The sequence below is a fragment of the Neovison vison genome, chromosome 12 (genome assembly GCF_020171115.1).
Source record: "Neovison vison isolate M4711 chromosome 12, ASM_NN_V1, whole genome shotgun sequence".
In the NCBI taxonomy this organism is placed as follows: domain Eukaryota; kingdom Metazoa; phylum Chordata; class Mammalia; order Carnivora; family Mustelidae; genus Neogale; species Neogale vison.
Genome location: NC_058102.1, coordinates 23,998,971 through 24,013,755, shown reverse-complemented (window position 1 = coordinate 24,013,755; position 14,785 = coordinate 23,998,971).

Here is a 14,785-nt window from a genome sequence, read left to right as displayed (position 1 = left end):
ATTAGTTAGTATTTTAAGTTATATAGACTTCTCTCTGTACCCTTTTATATTTTCTTTTCCTGCAGCAAAACCATGTAAGCATAGGGCTGATGGTCACCTGAGAGATCATTGATCTCCATTTGGCTTTTCTACAACTGGAGGTGAGACTTGTGGGTAGTATTTCTCTATGTATTAGTGATGTCACCATCCTTGGGGGCTTTTCTCCTCCTGGTTTCCCCTCCCTCTGTCAGTTGTCCCACTGACAACTTGTCAGTGTCGTCAGACAGCAGAGTGGTCAGAAGGTAGTTCATATTTAATTTATTAATAAAGTATACCCTAAACCCTTAACCGTGAACTAGTCACAATTTTAGGTCCTGGATATAGAGAAGAAAACAGATGAGTCATGACCCCAACGTTTTCTACTTGAAGGGCTGTGTTTAATTAGTTTCTAATACTCTTTTTGATATCACACAGCATGATAGTTTTCTTGGCTGCAGTCAAATAAATAGTAACATTTTATATATATATATAAAACATGAAACTCAAAGGTTTACAGATTTTGGAACCTTAGGTGAGGAAATGTTTGTTTGTTTATGAGCAAGGTTAACAAGATGTAGTGTCTGCCCTCAAAGGAAAGAGATGCTTCTCGCTTTTGTCCATTAGACACTTTTCTGTTTGTTGTAAGCCAACTCAAGCATAAAGTGGGGGCAGGATGGTAGGGCATTATTGATTGAATAATTGAAAAGTCTCAGACAGATTTTGGACAGTGATGTGTGTGTGTGTGTGTGTGTGTGAGAGAGAGAGAGAGAGAGAGAGAGAAGGGCTTAGGATAAAGCTTCCACGAACACAGAATATTCACTTCAATATTTAGCTAAGGTATAACCACATGTATTCAGCATCATAATCTTTTCCATCTCGGAATTACTGTAGTGTAACTTGGTGTGAAGTCATGCAATAGCTTCTATTCTTCTTCCAAATTCTCTGTTCTTAAAGCTATTGATACTATTCCTTGAGACATGCATCTCCTTTTGCTTTTGTTCTGACCTTAGGAATTTTCACTTTGTTCTGGTGTTTATCAATCTGATATTTGACTTGATGTCTGTCTGCTAAATTCCATGCAAGCATACTTTCACCTTCAACACAACTTTGGAATGATGGATGCTTTCACCTTATGGTTCTCAACAGTATCTTTGGCTAACTCAGATCCCATCCTATTCAGAGATTAAGCACTTACTTATTCAATAAATTTATTCATTCAATTTATCCCGTTACTAGATCCTATTACTAGATCCTGCTGTCTTTCATTTGAAACCCTTGGGTTTTAAGAATTTGTAATTTTTAGAAATTTTAATAAAGATAAGTGTTTATGTACCTTAAACAGTCTGATGCTTCTGGTAGGATCTGAGACAGCTTCCTGTAGTCACATGTATTAGTGGCTCATTTTGCCAAACATAGGAATAATATTGAGCGAGTAAGTAAGGATCACAAGTAGCCTTATGCCCATGTAGGTCATGTCCTTTTTTTGTCACCAAATAAGCTAGAAAAGGACTTTGGGTTTTCAGAGGTTTGTGGAGTTGGTGTTTCTTATTTACAGAGAAGGACATGGACACTTGTTCCATGCCCTCAAAGGACACAGACACTTCATGTTTTGTCCACTAGGCCCTTTTCTGTTGTAAGCCAGCTCAAATGTGTTTAGATTTTTTTTAAAAAGGAGGGTGTAAGAGCCAGTGTTTTGAAAAGTCTGGCAAACATGGACAGTACTGTATTCACAGATCAAATGATGCCATTTGGCTGGATTTTTCTTAATCTTCTACTTGCTTTTGGTTCCAGAGGTTTCAGTCTCTCTGCCTACAGGCCTCTATATGCTCTAGGCCAGTGCTTTTGTGATGGCAAAGATGGTTGAGCAGCTCATTCCACACTTGAGTTTTCCAGGGAAAAAAATGAAGTCTTCTTCCTGTTTGAGCATTCCCAGCAAAAATCTTCTGGCATTTCTTTGGCTTACCCTCGTCACACGTGGATCTTTGAACCGATCACTGAAGTCACAGAGCAGAGAGGTGCTGACGCGTAGGCCTGGGCCACGTGACCCATTTTAGGAAGGTCAAGTGCATTTAATTAAGCAGGTACAACTTTCTCAAACAATAACTGGGAGTTGTTGCTAGAAAGGATGGGAAATGTTGGGTGGCACAGAACAAACGTCGCCCCACAGGTCAACACTGAGTTTTCTTTGTAATTAAATTCTTCTGATGGAATGCAGTGGAATTAAGGTCAGCTGTTTAGAGCTTTGCTGCTAATCACATAGTGAAACATTATCACTCTTTTACATGTAACAAGATTTATAAGAGCCTGCAAATCGGATATCAAATTGAACTCTAAACTGAATTCATTGTCAAACTGTAATCATCAGGAACTCATGGCATCTTCAGTGACAACATGGTGAACCTGAAGACTTTGGGCAATAACATCAGAGGGGAGATACTACAGGTAATACCTAGATCATCTTTTTAGTCCAGAACTGATCAAAGCTCTCCATCTGAATATTGTGTTAAGTATTATTTTACTTTTCCATGCAGAAACAGTTTTTCATGATGGCTAAGACTGTAGACTCTGGAACTCAATTGCCTTGGTATGAATCTCTTTCTCCCACTTATTTGGATGAATTACTTAAATTCCTTGAGCCTCAGTTCCCTGTGTGAAAAAAGTATAATGATTGAGAAGCACATGAATCAATGCATAGAAAGTACTCAGAATGGGTCCTGACACACATAATAAATGTGCTTTAAATGTTAGCTACTATGGTTGTTAGTCCAGAGGATTGTGCTAACTCTGAAATTCCCCATAGTGAAGTAAAAATTTTTACAGCATGGGTTTAACATTTCTGTGCTTTAACTAATATTGCTGCTGCCGTGTGTACATTATTATGGATAATACCATTTGTCTTACTGTCAGGTTAAAGTTAAAAAAATAAGCTAACTGTAATTTTTTTCAAAAAATATTTATTTTGACACTAGAGATTCCAGTCAACCTTACAAACTTAGAAAGTGGAAATCCTTCCTGAACTGATGGAAAATGAATCCAATTTCAAATCCCAAAACAATCTCCTGTTTTTGTTGCTATTCTTCCCATAAAAGACAAAACCCGATTCTTTCACAGTGTATATAAAACAAATTTCAAAATCCATACATAGCACAGTGTTTACCACCTACCCCTATCCCTGGTCATGAATATCACAAATTTTCTTTAAATTTCCCAAACATGAGATAAATGTCAGACCATTCTATAAATTGACTTTATGAAGCATTTCTGAGCCGAGCTTTCTGACATTCACACCAATGTTTCCATAGTAACTAATGTGTTCAGAAGGGGGAAAAGCAGGAGGAGATGAAGAACAAAGGAGATGATCCAAATAAAAGAGATGCATAAGTAAGGGAGAGTAGAAGGTTCTATAAACTTTGAACCATTGCTTCTTGCAGGAGACAAGCATTCTTGCTCACACAGTCACCTTTGCCTGCTGGTTGACTGATTTTGGGGTCCTCACTGGCAAAATTTTCAAAGCTTGACTAGTTAACCCCCAGTTATACTTGGACAACGACTCATTAATGCCAATTTGGACTACTCCCTCCCCCTTTTTTTTTAAATCTTAATGTTTTCTCTATTTGGAGGTCCTTTTGTAACCATAGTAACAGTCAAGTAATTTGTGCCTGTCACAGAACTGTCAAAAAAAAATACAGTATCAAGTTGATTTAAAGAGTAGTTAGAAACAGGGTAGGGTGAGCATAGGTGTTAGTGATCATCACAGTTTGCAAAAACGGAAGGGAAGAATGCTGAACGCTACTAAAATATAGGTTCTGTTTTCATGTCTTATTAAATGTGCCCTATCCACTGCATTTAAAAGCAGACCGTAACAGATTATTCCCTTGTGATGTGGAGAGCATAGTATCTTTTTCTTACTAAACTTTAAGAAACTTACTTCTGTGAAAATGTGCTTCATCCCAAGTTGTTTGTAGGCTAGATCTGGTAAATGTCCAGAGATGAGTCATTTTTTATTTTTTTTCTATCGTTTGGAGAGAGGATAGGTAGAAAGTGTACAGGCATCTGTCTCAGTGAAATAGGTACGTGTGGTGATCAAAATAATGGCCTCTCAAAATTGCTACATCTCAATCCCCCGAAATCTGTGACTATGTTATTACCTGGCAAAAGGAATTTTGCAAGTGTGATTAAATGAAGGTTCACAAGACAGGAAGAGTGTCTTGGATTATCCTGGTGGGACCAGTATAATCACAAGAGTCATTAGAAGAGGGAGGCGGAATGTCAGTGTGAGATGGGATGGGTGGAAGCAGAGGTCGGAGTGATGAGGACCCAGGAGCCAAACAATGTAGGCGGCCTTTAAAGGCTGGCAAAGAAGAAGAAAGGGATTCTTCCCCAGAGCTCACAGAAGCAATGCTGTCCTGCTGACACCATGACTTTAGCCCCGTGAAACTGATTTCAGACTTCTGATCTCTGGGACTATGAAAGAGAAAATGTATATTGGTTAAAGCCACTAAGTTTATGTAATTTGTTATAGCAGCCATAGGAAAAGAATACAGGACCATTGGCAGTCTCTGGTCCCACCAGCTCCTTCAGATGTTTACCTTTATGTGGCAGGAGTAAGTGGAGCCATCCATGGCCACTGGCTGAGCATCTGAGTGTACCTGAGTGAGGGCCATGGTGAGTCTCTCTCTGAGTGGTAGTTCGGCGACCTTATCTCCAGCCATGAGGAAGGTGTTAGTCATCGCAAGGCCAGCTGCTGGGGTGAAACCTTGGCCTGAACACATGGGGAGGCCAAGTGCTCGCAGGTTCTGGGTGAAAATTCTGAGGAAAGAGAACACTTGAACTCACAATCTATCTCTCTGTGACAGTGCACCTGTTTGCTGGGTGAGTTGCCTTGTCTTTCAGCTAGATTGTAGATGTTACAAGGTTAAACACCATGAATTACAGATGCCTGCAAATCCCATGGCTCCCAGCAGCCGGTAGATGCTTTGGGGAATAGCAATGCCTCTTTCCCTGAACTGCTTCTCAGGTAGTTTTATGTTTTTCCCATTGTTTTTTCTTCCTGTGCTGATTCTGTGTGAAGCACGTGATATATATTATCTCACCCAATGCTTACCACCAAGAAGGAAATCTTAGGACTTTCATTTTATAGATGCAGAAACGGAGATTCAGTAAACTGGACTTGGAAGTTACAAAGGGAGCAGGTGGCAGAGTTGAGCTCAGAACCCAGGTATGCCTTCCTGATCCTTCTACTTCTAATTGTTGCCTTGCTGCCAGGTCAGAGGCACCATAAGGGGCATGTCTGTGGCCTTTCTTGCCTATGGCCCTAAGTAAATGCCCTTGACCCTCTGAGCTCCAGCACTGGCTCTTAATTCTTCTCATGCATAGGGGTGGAAGAGTGGAAGGGAAAGTTTGGAGAGGGGAGAGGGCTTGAGGCAGGATAGAAGGAGGGGTCCCTTGGTCAGTCCTTCATAGACAGAAGGCACCTGGATGTATCCCTGGCCTTTAGTCAGTAGTGATCTTAGGTAGGAATTTGATGTCTGTAAATTAGCACATTTCTATAGTATTAAGTTTTCTTTGTTTATTTTCCTCTGAAAATAAACAAATAAACAAATAAACTTTCCTCTAGTTTCTTCTATGGTAGGCAGAATTCCAAGATGACCCACAAGATTTCTATCCCCAGGTGTACATGTTCTGTTGCTATTAACTAAGTAGTGTTTCTGTCCTCCCCAAACTTACATGTTGAAGCCCTAATCTTTAGTATGATGACATTAGGAGGTGGAATCTTGGGGAGATAATTAAGTCATGAGGATGGACCCCCTCATGATGGGGTTGGAGACCTTATAGGAAGAGACACAAGAGAGACAATCTTTCTCTCTCTGCCATGTGAGGATACAACAAAAAGGCATCTATCTACAAACCAGAAAAAGGACTCTCACTAGGAACTGAATCAGCTAGCACCTTGATCTTGGTCTTTGTAACCTCCTAAACTGTAAGAAATAAATGTGTCTTTATTTTATTTATTTCAAAGTCACCTGGCCTATAGTATTTGTTACAGTAGCTCGAATGAAGACACCTGTATAATTTCCTTCCCTGTGAATATGATCAGATATTATTCCTATTATTAGGTTCCTAATCATTGGAATTTGAGCTACTCACAGAGGAACTCACAAAGGAACTCACAAAGGAAATTATTAGGGTGGGTCTGATCTAATCAGGTGAGTTTTAAAAGAGTGAAAGGTCATATGAGAGGGTCTATGGAGGACACATTGGTGAGGACCAGGGTGGCTTTTAGGAAATGATAGTGTCCTTGGCTAATAGCTAGCAAGACAGTGGAGTGGGTATCTCAGTGATACAACCACAAGGAAAGAATTCTGCCAATAACACAAGGAAGAATAGGATTGGATATTTCTCTAGTGGGGCCTCCAGGAGAGGATGTAACTGGCCAATTCATTTTATTTTATTTTATTAATTTAATTTTATTTATTAGTTTATTTATTTCCAATATATATTTACAATATAGTGATTCAATAATTCTATACATTACTCAGTGCTCATCATGATAAGTGTTCTCTTAATCCCCTTCATGTATTTCAGCCATCCCACCCAACCCACCTCTGGTAACTACCAGTTTGTTCTCTATATTTAAGAGTCTTGTCTGGTCTTTTTTCCCTTTTGTTTCATTTCTTAAATTCCACATATAAATGAAATCATATGGTATTTGTCTTTTTCTGACTTACTTCACTTAGCATTATACTCTCTAGATCTATCCATGTTGTTGCAAATGGCAAGATTTCATTCCTTTTTTTGGCCGAGTAATATTCTTTTGTATTTATATACCATATTTTTGTCTGCCTTCATAATTTGGCTACTGTAAATAAGGTTGCAATGAACATAGTAATAAACATTATAGATAAACATTATCTTTTGGAATTTAGTATTTTCATTTTCTTTGGGTAAATACCCAGTAATGGAATTATTGGGTCATATAGTCATTCTATTTTTAATATTTTAAGGAAGCTCTATACTGTTTTCCAGAATGGCTTTATCAGTTTGCATCCCTACCCACAACAGTGCACCAGGGTTCCTCTTTCTCCACATCCTTGCCAACACCTGTTGTTTCCTGAGTTTTTGATTTTGGCCATTCTGAGATGTGTGAGATAATATCTCATTGTGGTTTTGATTTACATTTTCATGTTGATGAGTAATATTGTACATTGTTTCACGTGTCTGTTGGCTATCTTGATGTCTTCTTTGGAGAGATGTCTGTTAATACCTTCTGCTCATTTTTAATTAACTTATTTGGGTTTTTAAAATATCAAGTTATACACGTTCTTTATAGATTTTGGATCCTAACCCTTTATCAGCTATGTTATTTGCAAATAGCTTTCCCATTCCATAGGTTGTCTGTTAGTTTTGTTGATTTTCCTTAGCTGTGCAGAGCTTCTAATTTTGATGTAGTCCCAAACATTTATTTTTGTTTTTGTTTTCTTTGCTTCAGGAGAGATAGCTAGAAAAATGATGGGTGATGTCAGAAAAGTTACTGCCTGTGTTCTCTTCTAGGATTTTTATGGTTTCAAGTCTCACATTTAGTTCTTTAATCCATTTTGAGTTTATTTTTATGTATGGTGTAAGAGAGTGGTCCAGTTTCATTCTTTTGCTTGTTGCTGTTCGGTTTTCCCAACACCATTTGTTGAAAAGACTGTCTTTTTCCCATTGTATATTATCACCTCCTTTGTTGACGATTAATCGATTATATAATAATGGGTTTATTTATGGTGTTTCTATTCTTTTCCATTGATCTATGTGTCTATTTTTGTACCAGGACTATACTGTTTTGATTATTACAGCTTTGTAATAAAGCTTTAAAATAAAGGATTGTGGTATCTCCAGTTTCATCTTTCTTTTTCAAGATTGTTTTGAGTATTTGGGGTCTTTTGTGATTCTGTACATATTTTAGGATTATTTGTTCTAGTTCTTTGAAAAACGATATTGGTATATTGATAGATATTGCGTTAAATCTGTAGATCGCTTTTGATAGTATGGACATTTTAACAATATTTGTTCTTCCAATCCATAAGCATGGAATATCTTTCAATTTCTTTATGTCATCTTCAGTTTCTTTCAACAATGTTTTATAATTTTATAATTATAATTTTAAAGAGTATAGGTCTTTTGTCTCCTTGGTTAAGTTTATTCCGAGGTTTTTTATTATTTTGGTGAAATTGTAAATGGGATTGCTTTCTTAATTTCTCTTTCTGCTACTTCATTATTAGTATATAGAAATGAAACAGATTCCTGTAAATTGATTTTGTATCTTACAACGTTACTGAATTCATTCTTCAGTTCTAGTAGTTTTTTGGTAGAGTCTTTCGAGTTTTCTATATATATCATCATGTCATCTACAGATAGTGAGTTTACTTCTTCCTTACCAATCTTATGACTTTTATTTCTTTTTCTTTGATTGTGTGTTAGCCCATACCCTTAGTTCAGCCATATAAGACCTTGAAAAGAGAATCCTGTACCCAGATGCCTGATCCACAGAAACTATGAGATAATAAATGAGTATTGTTTTTGGCTGCTAAGTGTGTGGTAATTTGTTTTGCAGCAGTGGAAGACTAATACATCTTCCTGAAATTTATTTTAAGAAAAAATCATTTTCAGTGGCTCTAGGAGGAAAAAGACCCCTCCTCTGTTTGGATGCTGTTTGAAAAGTTAAAACCTTAAAACACCTTTAAAAAAAAGTTGAGAAGAGCATTCTCATTTGTCCAGGATTTGTTTTTACAATGATGTGACTCCCTTTGGTGATGTAGGTTCTCATCTCTGATCAGTTCCTTTGAGGGGAAACTCAGTGAGAAAGTTTTTGAGGGCCCTGAAACCACTGGGAACACTTAAGTACACCTACAAAAAGGGTAGGAGATAGCTAACAACCCAAATGCCATTGGAAGCTCTTAATGAGGAGAGTATGAGCTGGAGGAAGATCCCTGTGCAGGTTCACCTCTCTTTTAATGGAAGAGACTAATTTTTTTTTCTTGGGAAAGTGGTCAGTCCTTCAAAGACAGAAGGCTCTCCACAGGAAGATGTTACTCTGAATTTTCCATACCAGCCCCAGCAATATTTGCCTCATGAGTGGCAGGGCTTTGTGCCTTCCATTCCTTCTACCCTCCTCCAGGGATCCAGGGCACAGTTCTTTGAATGACTTTATTCCTTCATCAAACTCTCATCCAGCTATTAATGTGAGGAAGTTGATGTCCTGCCCTGGAGCCACTGAGGAATGAACCAACCCTCTTTTCTGTAGGAGGAAGATGAAGTTGATGTAGACAGAGGCATCTAATAATATTAAGCACCAAACAGCCTTTCAAGAAGGCTGAGCACGTGCTAGGAGCTGTGCTAAAATGTCGGCAAGCACAATCTCATTCCTGCTACCCCAGGTGAATCCCCTTTGAACGTTCACTCCAGAAGCCTGGGTCCAGTTTGATTCTTAGGTGTCTCTAGTGCGCCTGCCTCGCTTGGAAAATCGCAGGGACCCCATGGCACATTTATTGTGAATGAATGAATGAATGAATGAATGTCTATATGGTCATAACTGACAACCATGGCATAGATTATTGGTGTTACCACCGTTTTCTTAGGTGAGAGTCTGAGGTTCAGATAAGTTAAGAAACTCGTCCCCTATTCCATCCCTTACTCATTAGCCCACACCGCCATTTCCCTGGATCCACGGGGCACCTCTGTATTGGAACAGGCAAACCGCTAGCCTGGCCTTGGCCTCCGACGGGGAGACTGGCCGCGGGCGCCCTCTGTCGGCGCTCTGGTGGCGCTGCGGCCCGCGGGCGGTCGCGCAGGTGTGCGGAGGGCGGGAGGCGGGAAGCCGCGCGCAAGGTGCGTGCGCCGGCGTCTGACTACCCGCCGTCTTCACGTGTTAGCTTCACGTTTGGGGTAGACGAGAGCGCGCTCTCAGTGGGACCTGGATATCACCGTGAGTTTCGGGGCATCGTCCTGGGCCCCTTTAAGGAATCGGCCCCGGGGGTGGGGGTGCAGTTTGAAGAGAGGGGGCTGGCCAAGGGGCAGGAGAACTTGAAGAGTTAGGAATTGCGCGAGTGGGATGGAACCACAAGCAGTGGGACGCCGGCAAGGGCGAGGTTCTAGTAACCCTGAGGGGTCCTTGACGTCCCTCTGGCGAGGAGGGAGGAAATAGGGTTTGAGAGTGAAGCTGTCTTTGGAGAGAGGTCCAGAACCCGAGATGCAGGGGTGGCCCGAAGTCGCTGGAAGCCTGGAAGACACCTCTGCTTCCTTTTCTCGAACCTTCTGTTCCATCCGCCGGCCCGCACAGGCCACGCGCTCAGCGCGCGCCGGGGGACCAGCTTGCTGAAGAGAATCCCATCCCACTGATACTTGGGTGTCTTCTGCAATCTTACAGATCGTAATTAAACTCTCTCCCCGTGAACCAACCTTATTCGGTTGCTCTCGGGTTTCTCCCCCACCTCTTTTCAAAAAGACACAACATTCACCCACAACCAAGGCCAATTTTACAATGAAGACGGTGCCTTCATTTTCTCTTTAGAGGTGGTGGCTTTGTTTTTGATCGGCCCCCAGTTACTTCATTTATTGATTGATTGATTGCCCATTGAAATTCCGAACACGCAAAGCCAACTTTATTAATTCCTATTTCCAAAACTCCTGCAGGAAATGCTTATTTCTTCTCCCTCGGGGACAATGTAGTCCCTAGAAGGGGAGCTATAGCTCCATTTATTCAGAAGGAGCTATAAAAAGGTCAAAGGAAAAGTAAAGGAGAGGTGGTGAGTTATTCTGAGGTAAGATATGCATTTTGCTAGTCAAGGTGATTTGGTTCTCTCCCAGAGTGGTCAAAAATTCGGTTTGAGGGGCGTAGGCCACCCGCTTTTAGCCAGTTCACCGAAAGACGCTTGAGGATATTTGATTTGGAACTGCTGTTCTTTCTTCTCATAATACTGACTGTGTTCCTGATCATTGTATTCTATATATTGAACACAAGCTTTTAATTCCTCCTACTAAAATGTTTTGCGCCCGTTTGAACATTTCTAAACTGAAATTCTAAATTATTATTCATTGAAACCTGGTTTGACACAAAGAAAGGAACACGGATGGATGAAACCTCCTAAGCCTTCTTTGCATTTCCAAGTGCGTGTTCAGTTCCTTAGGAAAGTCATTGTTACTGGTTTAGGGAAGATTTATTCAATTCCCAAGTGTCACCTCCAGAGGGCATAACTGTCTCAAAAAAAAATTTTTTTTTTTTTTTTTTTTTAAGTTCCTTCTCTAATGCCAAGTAAGGGAACCTTTAGTCTGTAATTGTGATTCATGGAACCCAAATGTGAAATAGTTTTACCTAATATGCTTTCATGTTCATTTAGATGTTATGGTGTTTTATTTTCAGCAATTATTTAACATTTATAAAATAAGTGTTTATAAAGTGAAGAATTAAAACCAATATTAATTTGCCCCCTTACTTAAAAGTCTGTCTTCATTCTTTCCAGTTTTAAGCAATGACTCCAGATGATTCAGACACATACACATTTAATTTTTTAAAAATGCATTTAAAAGTTTGTCACAGCCTAAGTTTGTATTCCCAAGAGATTGCGCTCAGTGTCCCAAATCTCCTTTAAAAAAGGTGTGGAATGTCTATATCTTTCATATAATATCATTTTGGATTTATTGCCCAGTGTATTCTTGGAGATTTTGCTATTATGTTCAGAGTAAATGCTTTGGAAGCTTTTTACTTCTGAAGCTACAACAAAACATCTAGGGGATTTATTTGCAACATCAAAATTTATGGTGACTTTTTATTTAAAAATGCTTTTATTCATCTTCAGAGGAGGGGAAGTTGACATGAATTTTCTCAGAAAAGAATAGGGTTATATTCTTCTAGATTGTACATTAAGTGATTCACACTCTCCCTCCTTTGTCTCAGCCATCTCTGCTGTGTGTAGTGTGAAACTGAATCCTGTAAAGCTAAAATCTAGGAGGGCGAACTAACAGTTCATGCAAATGATTGCCACACAGTAATCCCCGACTTATCCACGGTTTTGCTTTCTGCAGTTTCAGCTTCCCGGGTCAACTGTGTTCGAAAGCAGGTGATCCTCCTGATGAACTGTCAGAAGGTCAATGATAGCCTCATGCTATGTCACGGTGCCTATGTCATTCCCCTCCATCTCATCACGTGGGTATTTTACCGGCTTACGTCATCACAAGAAGAGGGTGAGTACAGGACAATAAAGTATTCTGTTAGTATGAGAGAGGTACCACGTCCACATAACTTTTATTACAGTATATTGTGATATTGTTTTGATTGGTAGTTATTGTTGTTAATCTCTTACTGTGCCTAATTTACAAATTGAACTTGATTGTGTAAGTGTGGGTAGGAGAAAACATGATCTGTATAGGGTTTGGTATCACCTGCACTTTCAGGCATCCACTGGGGGACTGGAATGTTTTCCCTGCAGATAAGGAGGAGCACCACTCTATGCTTCTTTCCTATGTTTTCTTTCAAGCTTTCACTTGCTGCTCACTTTTGGTTTTTTTTTTTTTTTTCCTTGTTAACATTACACAGAAATAAACTGGCAACAGGGTGTGAAAGGGACTGTTTGTAAGTATTTAAAACTGCTTGACATCTGTTTATGTGAACACGCTTTTTAGGTTTTTGGAAGCTTATCTCCATATTGGCATGGAATATTTTGGAAACTAATACCGGATAGGTGGCGAAAGTATTTAACTTTCATGTTTGCTTTGTATAAAGTGGGAAAGACCTACAGCAGCCAGCAAAATGGAGTGTATTCTCTAAGAAACCATGCTTAGCATTGGTATCAGCTGAACATGTAGAGGAGTCAAGAGAGGCCTTGATGAAATGTCCCTGAAGTCAGGTTAAGCCGTGGATGAGCTGTTCAAGGCTAATGTGTACAGCACAGAAGTATAATCAGCAAATCCATGAATTATCCCTCTTCTCTTGCAATTAAAACAGCTTAAGGTTAGTTTAAGGATTTATTCCTTGACCTTGTGTATTAGTTTTGTCTCTCCAGTGAGTTGGTGGAGGATGGATGATGGGGAAGAACCACATCTGATAGTTTTTTGTTTTTTGTTTTTTTCTGTTCCATCATGGTAACTATACCCCAAAGAGCTTCCACAAATAGTTGTCAGTTAAGGGTTGGCCTACAGAACTGTGGACCGGGATCCACTCTCAGGTTAGGGAATGCCAGACTTGAAAGTTTAGAGCATTTGTGAAATCCAAAGTGCTCTTTCTCCTTTGGTCTCCAAAAGCTCATGGCACTGCTCCTGTCGTCTGATAGGTGATGTGCAAGAAATTTATCATAAGCATTTGGGATTTTGGATGCTGCTGTTCTTATGAATTAGATAATAAATCTGAGGATAGAATGGGTGGAAAAGATTTAAAGGAAGGTGAAGTTATGTAGAACATTTGAAATGGAAGGATCAGACCATCTTAGCTGAACAGAGGTGACAATAATAAAAATACACTGTCATCTTAACTGTTTGCCCCTTTCGTATATCCTAGAGCATTGCATATCCATCTCTAAATGTTAACTGTTCTATGCGAGGTCCTGTACTAGTGAAGTTGAATGACACCTAAGAGCCTTGAAAAGTAGTCCTCTCCCGTGAGCAGATGTGCTAAAGCGAGGCTGTCTGGCATGTGCTTGTGGGGCCTGAACCTCAGAGGAAGGTTTTGATCAGTGACCTTTCATGGTCACTTGCCAGTGAAAATGCTGTGAGGTTCTGCATTGGGATTGCACTACATTCATTTTGTTAGGGTCAACGACAGTTTTGTAAGTGCTGAAGCGTCATAAGGAAATGAGAGCAGAAGACCAACAGGTCTTGTTAGAGTAAGGGACCTCACTCAGGGACCCATTTCTAGTTCTGTTAGCCTGGAGACATGTGTTAGTCACACAAACAGTTCAGATTTTCTCTCCCTCATGAAGCTGAGTCCGGTTTGAAATATTTATCGTTCTAATCCAATTAGAAATGCATTCAAAGGGCTAATGCTATTTGGAAGAATTTAGAAGTAAATCCCTTAGTGAAATAAATGGACCCTCGGTAAAGTAACTCATAACCTAATTTTGAAAGTATGGATGTTCTTCTGTTGGCTTTGCTTGAAGTCTGGCAGAACTTTCAGGAGAATTCTAGGTGCAGTTGCAAAACCCTCTTCTTACTGTGTGACTTAGTTTAGGCTCTGTATTAAAATTTTTCTTCTGTCAGCTACCCCCATGGGCCTCAGAGATCAGTCATTTATTAAAAACAAAAGGAAACATGGATGCCTGGGTGGCTCAGTGAGTTAAGCCTCTGCCTTCGGCTCAGGTCATGATCTCAGGGTCCTGGGATCAAATCCCACATCGGGCTCTCTGCTCATCAGGGAGTCTGCTTCCCCCTCTCCGCCTGCCTTTCTGCCTACTTGTGATCTCTATCAAATAAATAAATAAAATCTTAAAAAAACAAACAAAAGGAAACAATAGGTCATTGACCAAAATAGTCCCAATTTTCCCCTTCTCGTCAAGGCATCCCCCAGTTAACTGTACATGCACGCAGAGGAATGATTCATCAGAGGTGGTATTGCAGGTAGATCAAGCTACCTTACTGATGCTTGGTACACATTCAGGTGGGAGGACTATCTCCGTCCCTTGGTTTTGTTCTGGGACTTTCAGTCCACTGGAGTCACGGGCTGAATCCCTGCAGTTAGAGCCTAAAAGCCAGGACAGTACTGTGGCACCATGTAAGTGGCCTCCTGGAGGCACTCGAA